General features: G+C 37.6%; 1 protein-coding gene across 1 annotated transcript in view; it reads left to right on the top strand.

The window, feature by feature from the left end:
- The window catches only part of LOC128641641 (uncharacterized), a 505,331-nt gene that overhangs the window by 203,843 nt on the left and 286,674 nt on the right, over positions 1-14,814 (top strand).

Raw genomic sequence — 14,814 nt, forward strand, 5'->3', positions numbered from 1 at the left:
CGCAGCCCCATTGTTTCCTATGGGGAAACACTTCCTAAGTCTGCACCTAACACCGTAACATGTACTCCGAGTCTAAACACCCCTAACCTTACACTTATTAACCCCTAATCTGCTGCCCCCGCTATTGCTGACCCCTGCATTTTATTATTAACCCCTAATCTGCTGACCGCACACCGCCGCAACCTACATTATCCCTATGTACCCCTAATCTGCTGCCCCTAACATCGCCGACACCTACATAATATTTATTAACCCCTAATCTGCCCCCCCCCCCAACGTCGCTGCTACCTAACTACACTTATTAACCCCTAATCTGCCGACCGGACCTCGCCGCTACTCTAATAAATGTATTAACCCCTAAAGCTAAGTCTAACCCTAACACCCCCCTAAGTTAAATATAATTTTTATCTAACGAAATAAATTAAATATTATTAACTAAATTATTCCTATTTAAAACTAAATACTTACCTGTAAAATAAACCCTAATATAGCTACAATATAATGAATAATTATATTGTAGCTATTTTAGGATTTAGATTTATTTTACAGGCAACTTTGTATTTATTTTAACTAGCTACAATAGCTATTAAATAGTTAATAACTATTTAATAGCTACCTAGTTAAAATAATTACAAAATTACATGTAAAATAAATCCTAAGCTAAGTTACAATTAAACCTAACACTACACTATCAATAAATTAATTAACTAAACTATCTACAATTATCTACAATTAAATCAACTAAACTAAATTACAAAAAAAACCTCACTAAATTACAAAAAATAAAAAAAGATTACAAGAATTTTAAACTAATGACACCTACTCTAAGCCCCCTATAAAAATAACAAATCCCCCCAAAATAAAAAAAATGCCCTACCTTATTCTAAAATAAAAAGTTAACAGCTCTTTTACCTTACCAGCCCTTAAAAGGGCCTTTTGCGGGGCATGCCCCAAAGAAAACAGGTCTTTTGCATTTAAAAAAAACATACAATACCCCCCAACATTACAACCCACCACCCACATACCCCTAATCTAACCCAAAGCCCCCTTAAAAAACCTAACACTAAGCCCCTGAAGATCTCTCTACCTTATCTTCACCACGCCGGGTATCACCGATCCGTCCAGAAGAGGGTCCGAAGTCTTCATCCTATCCGGCAAAAAGAGGTCCAGAAGAGGGTCCGAAGTCTTCATCCTATCCGGCAAGAAGAGGACATCCAGACCGGTAGACATGTTCATCCAGGCGGCGTCTTCTATCTTCATCCATCCGGCGCGGAGCGGGACCATCTTGAAGCAGCCGACGCGGATCCAACCTCTTCTTCCGGCGACTCCCGACGAATTAAGGTTCCTTTAAGTGACATCATCCAAGATGGTGTCCCTCAAATTCCGATTGACTGATAGGATTCTATCAGCAATCGGAATTAAGGTAGGAAAAATCTGATTGGCTGATTGAATCAGCCAATCAGATTCAAGTTCAATCCGATTGGCTGATCCAATCAGCCAATCAGATTGAGCTCGCATTCTATTGGCTGTTCCGATCAGCCAATAGAATGCAAGCTCAATCTGATTAGCTGATCCAATCAGCCAATCGGATTGAACTTGAATCTGATTGGCTGATTCAATCAGCCAATCAGATTTTTCCTACCTTTATTCCGATTGGCTGATAGAATCCTATCAGCCAATCGGAATTCGAGGGACACCATCTTGGATGAAGTCACTTAAAGGATCCTTCATTCGTCGGGAGTCGCCGGAAGAAGAGGAAGGATCCGTGTCGGCTGCTTCAAGATGGTCCCGCTCCGCGCCGGATGGATGAAGATAGTAGACGCCGCCTGGATGAACATGTCTACCGGTCTGGATGTCCTCTTCTTGCCGGATAGGATGAAGACTTCGGACCCTCTTCTGGACCTCTTTTTGCCGGATAGGATGAAGACTTCGGACCCTCTTCTGGACGGATCGGTGATACCCGGCGTGGTGAAGATAAGGTAGAGAGATCTTCAGGGGCTTAGTGTTAGGTTTTTTAAGGGGGCTTTGGGTTAGATTAGGGGTATGTGGGTGGTGGGTTGTAATGTTGGGGGGGTATTGTATGTTTTTTTTAAATGCAAAAGACCTGTTTTCTTTGGGGCATGCCCCGCAAAAGGCCCTTTTAAGGGCTGGTAAGGTAAAAGAGCTGTTAACTTTTTATTTTAGAATAGGGTAGGGCATTTTTTTATTTTGGGGGGCTTTGTTATTTTTATAGGGGGCTTAGAGTAGGTGTAATTAGTTTAAAATTCTTGTAATCTTTTTTTTTTTTGTAATTTAGTGTTTTTTTTTTTTGTAATTTAGTTTAGTTGATTTAATTGTAGATAATTGCAGATAGTTTAGTTAATTAATTTATTGATAGTGTAGTGTTAGGTTTAATTGTAACTTAGCTTAGGATTTATTTTACATGTAATTTTGTAATTATTTTAACTAGGTAGCTATTAAATAGTTATTAACTATTTAATAGCTATTGTACCTAGTTAAAATAAATACAAAGTTGCCTGTAAAATAAATCTAAATCCTAAAATAGCTACAATATAATTATTCATTATATTGTAGCTATATTAGGGTTTATTTTACAGGTAAGTATTTCGTTTTAAATAGGAATAATTTAGTTAATAATATTTAATTTATTTCGTTAGATAAAAATTATATTTAACTTAGGGGGGTGTTAGGGTTAGACTTAGCTTTAGGGGTTAATACATTTATTAGAGTAGCGGCGAGGTCCGGTCGGCAGATTAGGGGTTAATACTTTAAGTTAGGTGTCGGCGATGTTAGGGAGGGCAGATTAGGGGTTAATACTATTTATTATAGGGTTTTTGAGGCGGGAGTGAGGCGGTTTAGGGGTTAATACATTTATTAGAGTAGCGGCTAGGTCCAGTCGGCAGATTAGGGGTTAATAAGTGTAGGTAAGGTAGCGGCGACATTGGGGGGGCAGATTAGGGGTTAATAAATATTATGTAGGTGTCGGCGATGTTAGGGGCAGCAGATTGGGGTACATAGGGATAATGTATGTGGCGGCGGTGTGTGGTCGGCAGATTAGGGGTTAAAAAAATTTATTAGAGTGGCGGCGATGTGGGGGGACCTCGGTTTAGGGGTACATAGGTAGTTTATGGGTGTTAGTGTACTTTAGAGCACAGTAGTTAAGAGCTTTATGAACCAGCGTTAGCCCAGAAAGCTCTTAACTCCTGACTTTTTTCTGCGGCTGGAGTCTTGTCGGTAGCGTTCTAAGGCTCACTTCAGCCAAGACTCTAAATACCAGCGTTAAAAAGATCCCATTGAAAAGATAGGATACGCAATTGACTTAAAGGGATCTGCGGTATGAAAAAGTCGCGGCTGGAAAGTGAGCGTTAGACCCTTTCCTGACTGACTCTAAATACCAGCGGGCGGCCAAAACCAGCGTTAGGACCCCTTAACGCTGGTTTGGATGGCTAACGCAGAACTCTAAATCTAGGCGTAATTTTCTCAAAAATTCATCTTATTTTAAGTTTAAAAAGAAATACTACTAAATATTGTCTGTCATTTTTCCATTATTCAATTTTTACATAATGAATTTAATGGCCATTTCAAATGGCCCTAACAGCTAATAAGAACAATTTTCAAACATATATTTATTTATAAAAATGACACCAAATCAAAATTCTCATTTAGTACCTTCGGTTGTAAGGTGTCCAAAGTCAGGATCCAGAATGTTTCTCTCTGGTTTAGTCTCCTTTCTCTGTCACCCCTTCTCCTATCCACCGGTATGTGCTCTATTCCTAGGAACTCCAGACTCTTACGGCTAGATTTAGAGTTTGGCGTTAGCCGTCAAAACCAGCGTTAGAGGCTCCTAACGCTGGTTTTGGGCTACCGCTGGTATTTAGAGTCAGTCAGGAAAGGGTCTAACGCTCACTTTCCAGCCGCGACTTTTCCATACCGCAGATCCCCCTACGCCATTTGCGTATCCTATCTTTTCAATGGGATCTTTCTAACGCGGTATTTAGAGTCTTGGCTGAAGTGAGCGTTAGAAATCTAACGACAAGACTCCAGCCGCAGAAAAAAGTCAGGAGTTAAGAGCTTTTTGGGCTAACGCCGGTTCATAAAGCTCTTAACTACTGTGCTCTAAAGTACACTAACACCCATAAACTACCTATGTACCCCTAAACCGAGGTCCCCCCACATCGCCGCCACTCTATTAAAATTTTTTAACCCCTAATCTGCCGACCGCACACCGCCGCCACCTACGTTATCCCTATGTACCCCTAATCTGCTGCCCCTAACACCACCGACCCCTATATTATATTTATTAACCCCTAATCTGCTGCCCCCAACGTCGCCTCCACCTACCTACAATTATTAACCCCTAATCTGCCGACCGGACCTCACCGCTACTATAATAAAGTTATTAACCCCTAATCCGCCTCACTCCCGCCTCAATTAACTAATAATAAATAGTATTAACCCCTAATCTGCCCTCCCTATCATTGCCGACACCTAACTTCAAGTATTAACCCCTAATATGCCGACCGGACCTCGCCGCTACTATAATAAATTTATTAACCCCTAAAGCTAAGTCTAACCTTAACACTAACACCCCCCTAAGTTAAATATAATTTAAATCTAACAAAATAAATTATTTCTTATTAAATAAATTATTCCTATTTAAAGCTAAATACTTACCTGTAAAATAAACCCTAATATAGCTACAATATAAATAATAATTATATTGTAGCTATTTTAGGATTTATTTTTATTTTACAGGCAACTTTCAATTTATTTTAACTAGGTACAATAGCTATTAAATAGTTATTAACTATGTAATAGCTACCTACCTAAATAAAGAGACATTTACCTGTAAAATAAAAACTAACCTAAGTTACAATTACACCTAACACTACATTATCATTAAATTAATAAAATAAATTAACTACAAATAACTACAATTAAATACAATTAAATAAACTAACTAAAGTACAAAAAATAAAAAAAGCTAAGTTACAAAAAATAAAAAAATAAGTTACAAACATTTTAAAAATATTACAACAATTTTAAGATAATTACACCTAATCTAAGCCCCCTAATAAAATAACAAAGCCCCCAAAATAAAAAAATTCCCTACCCTATTATACATTAAAAAAGTTCAAAGCTCTTTTACCTTACCAGCCCTTAAAAGGGCCTTTTGTGGGGCATGCCCCAAAGAAAACTGCTCTTTTGCCTGTAAAAGAAAAATACAACCCCCCCCAACAATAAGACCCACCACCCACATACCCCTTATCTAACCCAAACCCCCCTTAAAAAAAACCTAATACTACCCCCTGATGATCATCCTACCTTGAGTCGTCTTCACTCAGCCGAGCCACCGATGGAATCAATGGAACCGAAGAGGAGAAGAAGTCTTCCATCCGATGAAGTGATCCTCCAGGCGGCGCTGAAGAAGTCTTCCATCCGGGCGATGTCATCTTCCAAGCGGGGTCTTCAATCTTCTTCTTCAGGATCCATCTTCATTCCGCAGGCGCGGAATATCCTTCTTCCCCAACGGACTACCGACGAATGAAGGCTCCTTTAAGGGACGTCATCCAAGATGGCGTCCCTCGAATTCCGATTGGCTGATAGGATTCTATCAGCCAATCGGAATTAAGGTAGGAAAAATCTGATTGGCTGACTGAATCATCCAATCAGATTCAAGTTCAATCCGATTGGCTGATCCAATCAGCCAATCAGATTGAGCTCGCATTCTATTGGCTGATCGGAACAGCCAATAGAATGCGAGCTCAATCTGATTGGCTGATTGGATCAGCCAATCGGATTGAACTTGAATCTGATTGGCTGATTCCATCAGCCAATCAGATTTTTCCTACCTTAATTCCGATTGGCTGATAGAATCCTATCAGCCAATCGGAAATTCGAGGGACGCGATCTTGGATGACGTCCCTTAAAGGAGCCTTCATTCGTCGGTAGTCCGTCGGGGAAGAAGGATGTTCCGCGTCGGCAGAATGAAGATGGATCCTGAAGAAGAAGATTGAAGACCCCGCTTGGAAGATGACATCGCCCGGATGGAAGACTTCTTCAGCGTCGCCTGGAGGATCACTTCATCGGATGGAAGACTTCTTCAGCGCCCCTTGGAGGATCACTTCTGCCGCTCCGGATCTCTTCTTCAGTTCCATCGGTGGCTCGGCTGAGTGAAGACGACTCAAGGTAGGATGATCTTCAGGGGGGTAGTGTTAGGTTTTTTTAAGGGGGGTTTGGGTTAGATTAGGGGTATGTGGGTGGTGGGTTTTAATGTTGGGGGGGGGGGGGGTTGTATTTTTCTTTTACAGGCAAAAGAGCAGTTTTCTTTGGGGCATGCCCCACAAAAGGCCCTTTTAAGGGCTGGTAAGGTAAAAGAGCTTTGAACTTTTTTAATGTAGAATAGGGTAGGGAATTTTTTTATTTTGGGGGGCTTTGTTATTTTATTAGGGGGCTTAGATTAGGTGTAATTAGCTTAAAATTGTTGTAATATTTTTAAAATGTTTGTAACTTATTTTTTTTATTTTTTGTAACTTAGCTTTTTTATTTTTTGTACTTTAGTTAGTTTATGTAATTGTATTTAATTGTAGTTATTTGTAGTTAATTTATTTTATTAATTTAATGATAGTGTAGTGTTAGGTTTAATTGTAACTTAGGTTAGGATTTATTTTACAGGTAATTTTGTATTTCTTTTAGCTAGGTAGTTATTAAATAGTTAATAACTATTTAATAACTATTCTAACTAGCTAAAATAAATACAAAGTTACCTGTAAAATAAATATAAATCCTAAAATAGCTACAATGTAATTATTAATTACATTGTAGCTATCTTAGGGTTTATTTTACAGGTAAGTATTTAGTTTTAAATAGGAATAATTTATTTAAGTATAGTTTAGTGTTAATTGTAACTTAGGTTAGTTTTTATTTTACAGGTAAATTTCTCTTTATTTTAGCTAGGTAGCTATTAAATAGTTAATAACTATTTAATAGCTATTGTACCTAGTTAAAATAAATTGAAAGTTGCCTGTAAAATAAAAATAAATCCTTAGATAGCTACAATATAATTATTATTTATATTGTAGCTATATTAGGGTTTATTTTACAGGTAAGTATTTAGCTTTAAATAGGATTAATTTATTTAATAAGAAATAATTTATTTCGTTAGATAATAATTATATTTAACTTAGGGGGGTGTTAGTGTTAAGGTTAGACTTAGCTTTAGGGGTTAATAACTTTATTATAGTAGCGACGAGGTCCGGTCGGCAGATTAGGGGTTAATACTTGAAGTTAGGTGTCGGTGATGTTAGGGAGGGCAGATTAGGGCAGATTAGGGGTTAATACTATTTATTATAGGGTTATTGAGGCGGGAGTGAGGCGGATTAGGGGTTAATAACTTTATTATAGTAGCGGCGAGGTCCGGTCGGCAGATTAGGGGTTAATAAGTGTAGGTAGGTGGAGGCGACGTTGCGGGCGGCAGATTAGGGGTTAATAAATATAATATAGGGGTCGGCGGTGTTAGGGGCAGCAGATTAGGGTTCATAGGGATAACGTAGGTTGCGGTGGTGTACGGAGCGGCAGATTAGGGGTTAAAAAAAATATGCAGGGGTCAGCGATAGCGGGGGCGGCAGATTAGGGGTTAATAAGTGTAAGGTTAGGGTTGTTTAGACTCGGGGTACATGTTAGGGTGTTAGAAGCAGACTTAGGAAGTGTTTCCCCATAGGAAACAATGGGGCTGCATTAGGAGCTGAATGCTGCTTTTTTGCAGGTGTTAGGTTTTTTTTCAGCTCAAAATGCCCCATTGTTTCCTATGGGGGAATCGTGCACGAGCACGTTTTTTAAGCTGGCCGCGTCCGTAACCACCGCTGGTATTTAGAGTTGCAGTGGCGGTAAATATGCTATACGCTCCCTTTTTGGAGCCTAACGCAGCCCTTCTGTGAACTCTAAATACCAGCGGTATTTAAAAGGTGCAGGGAAAAAAAGCCAGCGTTAGATACGCGGGTCGTTACTGACAAAACTCTAAATCTAGCCGTTAGGATCTTTATTGTGCACCTGGTTGAAATGTCGAGAAACAGAATGTTTAGCAAAGCCTGTTTTTATATTATATATATGCTCATACATTCTTTTCCGGAAGGGGCATGTAGTACGCCCTATATAATACAAATTGCAGCTACATTTTAACATATAAATCACATATGTTGAATCACAATTAATAAAATTCTTTATTTTTAATTATTTCCCTTCAAAGTTAAAGAATAATTTTCTATTTGGACAATGTATGCAATAGTCACATCTTCCACACCTATGCCAGCCCATAATAGGTTGTTTTTTTGTCAATAATATTTTATTTTTTAAACTAGAATCTGTTTCCTGTTGTTTCTTATCCCATTCTACAAACTTCGGTGTGAGGTCAGAGGGGGATAATATAGTTTTCAAATGTTTTCCTTTTTTGCAGATTGTTTTGTTCTTGTTGGGTACAATTGGGCCTAGTAAAGGATCTTTACACACCAAATGCCAATGTTTATTTATGGCCTGTTCTATTTTATTTTTATCTTGGTTATATGTGGTTAGCATTCTCTTACTATACTTGTTTTCTTCTGTTTTAACCAGAAAATTATATTCATTAATATTATTTACACAATGTTTCTTTGTTTTTATTTTTGTACTCACTGAATCACTGTTGAGATGAGATCAAAGAAACATTGTATAAATAAGATTAATGAATACAATTTGCCGGTTAAAACAGAAGAAAATGTATATATATATATATATATATATATATATATATATATATATATATATATATATATATATATATATATATATATATATATATATATATATATATATATATATATATCCTTTCTATCCTATGGGAAAGAAAGTCACTGATATATATGCAATTTCCTCATCCATAAGGTATATATGTCTGCCTCATACTTAAGGCTATTACGATCCACTTAAAACCCTATATGCGACCCTGCCCAGGTTAATCCTCCAGGGCTTTTGCTAAGGGGTTTCTGTGTGCGGCTGGGGTGTAGTGGATTTATTCTATACTTTCATGCTTATCTGCTTCTGATGGTATAATATATGGGCCCTTGCTAGTCACATGACCTAGCTTATATGTTTTTTAATGTTGTATGTATTGTTTACTTGCACTTATGCATGTTATTGACTCGACGGGTTATGTGTATTAGGTAGTCTGCCTATTTAGTGCCTCAATCTATGAGGACTATATTAAACTCATATTTACCTCATACTTAAAAGAGTGCTTTATTCTCTATCTATATTTAAGGAACATTTATCAAGATTTGTCCTTTCTTTTTTCTTATAGTCTGATGCTGTATTTTAATTTATAGGAAAGGTAAAAGAAGGGTGATGCTATAGGACTGGGATGTTTTGAGAACTAAAATTAGAAAGATGCTATTAAAATTTTAAATTTGTTTATATTTCACATTTATTACACAGTACATACATACATAATTAGACACCGGTGTCCATACATACTAATATTCCAAAAAATACAATTTAGTTAAAATGCAATATTGATAAAATAATATCTTGCTAATTTACTTTGTATAATTAAAAAGTCCACTGTATAAAACATATATTTACACTGATATATATTGACATCTAGATTGAATTGATATTATTCAGTCTACGGATTCGTAGGTTGGAAAAAATGTGAACAAAATTTCTGACAACAGATTCGTTTAGTTGAAAAAATATATGGACACAGTTTCTGACAGCAGATTTGTTATTTGGAGATAATGGAAACACAGTTTGTAATAAATATATCCTTCAATATGTGGTGTTCTAATAGATTATTTAAATTTTACACTGTCCTATTCCGTATATAGGGTAATTGTAATCCTGTCCACGGATATACCGTAGGGTGCCTTGTTAGATACAAGTTTGTTTGTGATGTGTTTTATATATATATATAAACAAGTGTCAGTGTTGATTCTTTAGTTCTGGCTTTTTTAATTCTAGCAGTATATTGCTCACTTTCAGGTTATGAATCGTACCTGCAATATTTGACAATGAGAGGTGGGAGTGGATTAGGGTCCTATTGTAATGAGCTCCCCAACAGCTAACCCCTCTGGCATTGTAATTCATAGGGTTCCGTTACGCTCCTCACATAGGTCCCAGCTTTCTTGTTTTTGCCTTTCAGTTGAAAGATTTGCAGACATTGTGTCTTTACAATCAAACACGTTGCAGCTTTAAGCGTTATAGCCTTTTTCACCAGTCTGTTCCTTTACAGATGGCTGATAGTGTGTGCACATATTCAATCCAGGTGGGTCCAGTCAGGTGATCTACGCGTTTCGGCGGTTCAATCTAGATGTCAATATATATCAGTGTAAGAATTGCATTAGATATGTTTTAACAAATATATGTTTTATACAGTGGACTTTTTAATTATACAAAGTAAATTAGCAAGATATTATTTTATCAATATTGTGTTTTAACTAATTAAATTTTTTGGAATATTAGTATGTATGGACACCGGTGTCTAATTATGTATGTATGTATGTATGTACTGTGTAATAAATGTGAAATATAAACAAATTTAAAATTTTAATAGCATCTACCTAATTTTAGTTCTCAAAACATCCCAGTCCTATAGCATCACCCTTCTTTTACCTTTCCAAATTGCTTACACTATCTCTTTTGAGGAGTATAGTGTCTCTCTTGGGTGCAGCAGCTGATTATTAGTTTGCAGACTATTATATCCTTTATTTATACATTTAAATTTATAGGGCCCGCACCACTTGATACTATATTCGTTTATACTTGGTATCCATATCTTGAGTCACACAGATTTATATCAACCACTTCTGCTCTTAGTCTTTGCTTATACAGTATATATATATATATATATATATATACACACGCACACACGCACACACACACACACATACATACAGTATATATGAGGTCTATCCCCAAAATGTCACAAATAAAACAAAGGTTGGAATGAGTGCTGAGCCTTGTGTACTTATTATAGGTGCTTTTTAAGATCTAAGGCCTAGATTTAGAGTTGGGCGGTAGCCGTCAAAACCAGCGTTAGAAAAAAGTCAGTAGTTAAGAGCTTTCTGGGCTAACGCCGGTTTATAAAGCTCTTAACTACTGTGCTCTAAAGTACACTAACACCCATAAACTACCTATGTACCCCTAAACCGAGGTCCCCCCACATCGCCGCCACTTTATTAAAAAATTTTAACCCCTAATCTGCCGACCGCACACCGCTGCCACCTACGTTATCCCTATGAACCCCTAATCTGCTGCCCCTAACACCGCCGACCCCTATATTATATTTATTAACCCTTAATCTGCCGCCCCCAACGTCGCCACCACCTACCTACAATTATTAACCCCTAATCTGCCGACCGGAGCTCACCGCTACTATAATAAAGTTATTAACCCCTAATCCGCCTCACTCCCGCCTCAATAACCCTATAATAAATTGTATTAGCCCCTAATCTGCCCTCCCTAACATCGCCGACACCTAACTTCAAGTATTAACCCCTAATCTGCCGACCGGAGCTCACCGCTACTATAATACATTTTTTAACCCCTAAAGCTAATTCTAACCCTAACCCTAACCCTAACACCCCCCTAAGTTAAATATAATTTTATTCTAACGAAATAAATTAACTCTTATTAAATAAATTATTCCTATTTAAAGCTAAATACTTACCTGTAAAATAAACCCTAATATAGCTACAATATAAATTATAATTATATTGTAGCTATTTTAGGATTAATATTTAATATTTGTATTTATTTTAACCAGGTACAATAGCTATTAAATAGTTAATAACTATTTAATAGTTACCTAGTTAAAATAATTACAAAATACCTGTAAAATAAATCCTAACCTAAGTTACAATTAAACCTAACACTACACTATCAATAAATAAATTAAATAAACTACCTACAATTATCTACAATTAAACCTAACACCACACTATCAATAAATTAATTAAATACAATACCTACAAATAAATACATTTAAATAAACTAACAAAAGTACAAAAAATAAAAAAGAACTAAGTTACAAAAAAATAAAAAAATATTTACAAACATTAGAAAAATATTACAACAATTTTAAACTAATTACACCTACTCTAAGCCCCCTAATAAAATAACAAAGACCCCCAAAATAAAAAAATGCCCTACCCTATTCTAAAATTAAAATAGAAAAGCTCTTTTACCTTACCAGCCCTGAAAAGGGCCCTTTGCGGGGCATGCCCCAAGGAATTCAGCTCTTTTGCCTGTAAAAAAAAAACATACAATACCCCCCCCCCAACATTACAACCCACCACCCACATACCGCTAATCTAACCCAAACCCCCCTTAAATAAACCTAACACTAAGCCCCTGAAGATCTCCCTACCTTGTCTTCACCACACCGGGTCCCGATCTGTCCAGAAGACCCTCCGAAATCTTCATCCAAGCCCAAGGGGGGGCTGAAGAGTGACGTCCATCCTCCGCCTGAAGTCTGGATCCAAGCGGCGGCTGAAGAAATCCATCATCAGGCTGATGTCTTGATCCAAGCGGGCGCTGAAGAAGTCCATCATCGGGATGAAGTCTTCTATGAAGCGGCATCTTCAATCTTCTTTCTTCCGGAGCCATCATCTTCCAGCCGACGCGGATCCATCCTCTTCTACCGACGCCTACTCGCCGAATGACGGTTCCTTTAAATGACGTCATCCAAGATGGCGTCCGTCGAATTCCGATTGGCTGATAGGATTCTATCAGCCAATCGGAATTAAGGTAGGAAAATTCTGATTGGCTGATGGAATCAGCCAATCAGATTCAAGTTCAATCCGATTGGCTGATCCAATCAGCCAATCAGATTGAGCTCGCATTCAATTGGCTGATAGGAACAGCCAATAGAATGCAATCTCAATCTGATTGGCTGATTGGATCAGCCAATCGGATTGAACTTGAATCTGATTGGCTGATTCCATCAGCCAATCAGAATTTTCCTACCTTAATTCCGATTGGCTGATAGAATCCTATCAGCCAATCGGAATTCGAGGGACGGCATCTTGGATGACGTCCCTTAAAGGAACCGTCATTCGTCGGGAAGTCGTCGGTGAAGATGGTTGGATCCGCGCTGGAGGTCTTGAAGATCAGCCGGTCGTCATCGGATTGAAGAACATAGAAGATGCGGCTTGGATGAAGATGTTTGCCGGTCCGGATGTCCTCTTCTGCCCGCTTGGATAAAGACTTCAGCCGGAGGATGGACGTCACTCTTCAGCCCCCGCTTTCGGAGGCTTGGATCAAGACTTTGGTGGACGGATCGGTGAACCTGGCATGGTGAAGATAAGGTAGGAAGATCTTCAGGGGCTTAGTGTTAGGTTTATTTAAGGGGGGTTTGGGTTAGATTAGGGGTATGTGGGTGGTGGGTTGTAATGTTGGGGGGGGGGTATTGTATGTTTTTTTTGACAGGCAAAAGAGCAGAATTCTTTGGGGCATGCCCCGCAAATGGCCCTTTTCAGGGCTGGTAAGGTAAAAGAGCTTTGAACTTTTTTAATTTAGAATAGGGTAGGGCATTTTTTTATTTTGGGGGTCTTTGTTATTTTATTAGTGGGCTTAGAGTAGGTGTAATTAGTTTAAAATTGTTGTAATATTTTTCTAATGTTTGTAAATATTTTTTTATTTTTTGTAACTTAGTTCTTTTTTTTATTTTTTGTACTTTAGTTAGTTTATTTAAATGTATTTATTTGTAGGTATTGTATTTAATTCATTTATTGATAGTGTAGTGTTAGGTTTAATTGTAGATAATTGTAGATAGTTTATTTAATTTATTTATTGATAGTGTAGTGTTAGGTTTAATTGTAACTTAGGTTAGGATTTATTTTACAGGTAATTTGTAATTATTTTAACTAGGTAACTATTAAATAGTTCTTGACTATTTAATAGCTATTGTACCTGGTTAAAATAAATACAAAGTTGCCTGTAAAATAAATATCAATCCTAAAATAGCTACAATATAATTATAATTTATATTGTAGCTATATTAGGGTTTCTTTTACAGGTAAGTATTTAGATTTAAATAGGAATAATTTATTTAATAAGAGTTAATTTATTTTGTTAGAATAAAATTATATTTAACTTAGGGGGGTGTTAGGGTTAGGGTTAGAATTAGCTTTAGGGGCTAAAAAATTTATTAGAGTTGCGGTGAGCTCCGGTCGGCAGATTAGGGGTTAATACTTGAAGTTAGGTTTCGGCGATGTTAGGGAGGGCAGATTAGGGGTTAATACTATTTATTATAGGGTTATTGAGGCGGGAGTGAGGCGGATTAGGGGTTAATACATTTATTATAGTAGCGGCGAGATCCGGTCGGCAGATTAGGGGTTAATAAGTGTAGGTAGGTGGAGGCGACATTGGGGGCGGCAGATTAGGGGTTAATAAATATAATATAGGGGTCGGCGGTGTTAGGGGCAGCAGATTAGGGGTACATAGGGATAATGTAGGTTGCGGCGGTGTACGGAGCGGCAGATTAGGGGTTAATAATAATATGCAGGGGTCAGCGACAGCGGGGGCGGCAGATTAGGGGTTAATAAATATAATATAGGGGTCGGCGGTGTTAGGGGCAGCAGATTAGGGGTACATAGGGATAATGTAGGTTGCGGCGGTGTTCGGAGCGGCAGATTAGGGGTTAATAATAATATGCAGGGGTCAGCGATAGCGGGGCGGCAGATTAGGGGTTAATAAGTGTAAGGTTAGGGGTGTTTAGACTCAGGGTACATGTTAGGGTGTTAGGTGCAGACATAGGAAGTTTTCCCCATAGGAAACAATGTA

The sequence above is a fragment of the Bombina bombina genome, chromosome 11 (assembly GCF_027579735.1).
Source record: "Bombina bombina isolate aBomBom1 chromosome 11, aBomBom1.pri, whole genome shotgun sequence".
NCBI lineage: Eukaryota > Metazoa > Chordata > Amphibia > Anura > Bombinatoridae > Bombina > Bombina bombina.